Genomic DNA, 2,922 nt, shown 5'->3' on the forward strand with positions numbered 1-2,922 from the left:
CAATAAATTAGGAAAACACAATTTTTCAAAAATGTTAAATATCACAAAGGGTATCTACTTAATATAAATTCTGTTTCTCAATAGTTTTGACCTATTCTCTCTAAAATATTTGTTTGCTTTTGTAATTTTTTATTTTACTTTGAAAAGATTGTTAATAGGGTTAGAGTTAGAGATGCCATCCTAATTAAATGTCTTCTCTTCATATTTGATACTCCATATTATATATGGAAGAGAAAATTTTACATGCTAGCCGGCGCGACATATCTATTTTAGTCTAAGTCACTCTCAATTATTTTCTCTATGTGTGTCCCTTTTATTCTCTTTTTGTGAATATGAAAAACCCAAACTAACTCTAAAACTTCAAAATATATATATATATATATATATATATATATATATATATATATATATATATATATATATATATATATATATATGTATATATATATATATATATATATATATATGTATATGTATCACCAATTAACCAATTGACTAGGGATGGCAAACAGACTCAAACTCGCGGGGTCTACCCGCATTCGAACCCGAGTCAACGGGTGAAAATTCGAGTTGATTGAGTTTGGGTGCCACCTGATATTTCGGGTGCGGGTTTGGTAGTGTGAAACTCGCACTCGAAACTCGAAATCACACCCGCTTATATATATATATATATATATATATATATATAAAAAGTGGAAAGTTGTAGAAAAATTGTAGAAATAATGTATTTTATGTATTTTGCTGCGGGTTCGGGTGTGGGCGTTGATGTTATTTTGCCAACTAAATAGTTTTCGGGTTCGGGTGGTGATTTCGAGTGCGGGTGTTGAAAGTCATAGGAAATAACAAACCCTAAACCTAAAATAATATCACAGGGTTGTGAGCGTAAAGTTGTCAGATAAACTCTGGACACCAGATAGATAAAAGAAAACTCTGAATTTTACTATAGTGAAAGATAATCTTTATGATCACACCAAAGATCTTTAAATACAGAAAATAAAAAAACTCTAATGAATCTTATGGACCTTTAATACAAAATACAATAAAATAAAAAAAATTTAAATATTAAAAAAATTTAAATATTAAAATATTTTATGACGCATGATTTTTTCTTTGATACGCGCGACCAGTCATTGTACATCCACACATGATAAATGTTTAGTCACAAAATAATTGATTTTTTATATTTTTAAATAAAAATAAGAATTTTTAAAATATACAACTCATAAGTTTCATAAAATATACTAATTATAAATTTTGCATATTATTCTTTTAGAAATGAATAACCGTACAGCATATAATAATGATATAAATAATAAATGTATAATCAATATCATCGAAAATAAGTGGAAAACAAATATGATTTATTAAATATATATAATTTTGAGTTTAATGGTTATATATAAACTGACTGTGCAAAATAATTTTACACTATTAATCAATATAAATTAATTATTCTGCCACGACATACTAGTAATTTAAAATTTACAACATGGTGTGATAGGATAAACGGTGGTGATTGGTTTACCGTGTAAAATAATTTTACACTGTCAGTGCATATCCTATTTTTTCTATAATTTTTTTCTTTTTTTCGTTTAATAAATGTTATAGATACCGAAAATAATATTCAAGAAATTATTAGAGCTTACAATTTATTCAAAAAGACAAATGTTTCTCATTAATTAATTAATTAATTAACTTAATTATTTGTTTTTTAACATCTTCAATTAAGTAAAAATAATTACTCCTTATAGTAAAAATCATACACAAGACAAGTATTTGACACTAAATAATTAATTAAAAATAAATTTTGTTTATAATTATTTATATAAAAATAAGAAAAATTATGTTTTTTAGGTACACCCAAAATATATTTTAAGAAAAAGTCCAACAAACAAAAAGAGGGGAAAAAACCTAACCGTATAAAGAAAATTGATTTTAAAACTAGGCATTCCTAGCTTGTTCTTGACAATAAAATATCTAATGAAATTAGGCAAGGTGGACCAATAATGGAGGCAAGGCAAGGAGATACCTACATTTGCTAGAGTGTCCGCACATTCATTTCATTCTCTAAATATACGACGCAATGAAATTCATATTGCTAGCATACCTTAAAGATTTAAACAACCGATTCCCTAAGCACGAAGGTATTATGGCATGATTCTTATTATGGCATGATTCTTGAAAGCCAAAACCATAAGAGGCGAATTCATTTCAATCCCCATTGCATTTAATCCAATTCAGGATAAGAGGATGTCATATGACCTCTTTGATGGATGACGTCTTTGGAGGATGGTTGATGTTTTTTTGAAGGATTTAAACAGGCTTAAGGTACAAGGACAGAGTTTCTTGCACCACAAGGAATTAAAACTTGATGTCGCTCCATATTGAAGAGAGGATATGGTGGTTGATGAATCTTTTGATCTAATGAACCTACTCCTAAGAATGTAATCCAATCCTCCTCTCACTGCATAAGCTTCGAGTAATGTAACATGTTTGATGCCTCATTGAAAGTAGTCAAGGATCTAAGCCCTAGCCCTCCCTCGCAATAAGGCATGCAAATGTTATTGAGAAATTCTTTGGCCACCTCCCTATCTTCTAGTCCACCTCCGGTGAAAACCCCATTATACCTCTGACTTCGGAAATGAACTTCCGAAATGCATGAAAAAGGTGTTTTCGGAAGTTCATCTCCGAAAGCGCCTTTTTTTTGAAAAAAATGTCTTATTTCGGAAGTTCATTTCCGAAACTACAATTTCGGAAATGAACTTCCGAAATAAGACGCGTTCTGCAGATTAAGCAGAACTCTCCCCCTCCCCCAAATCATTTACCCTAATCATCATCAAACACTTCCATAGGCGAAATTTCTGCAGAAGCAAGTGTGAAGTAGCCAAACTCTTCTTCCAAACTCAACCAAACTCATCATTA

This window comes from Vicia villosa, linkage group LG6 (genome assembly GCF_029867415.1).
Source record: "Vicia villosa cultivar HV-30 ecotype Madison, WI linkage group LG6, Vvil1.0, whole genome shotgun sequence".
NCBI lineage: Eukaryota > Viridiplantae > Streptophyta > Magnoliopsida > Fabales > Fabaceae > Vicia > Vicia villosa.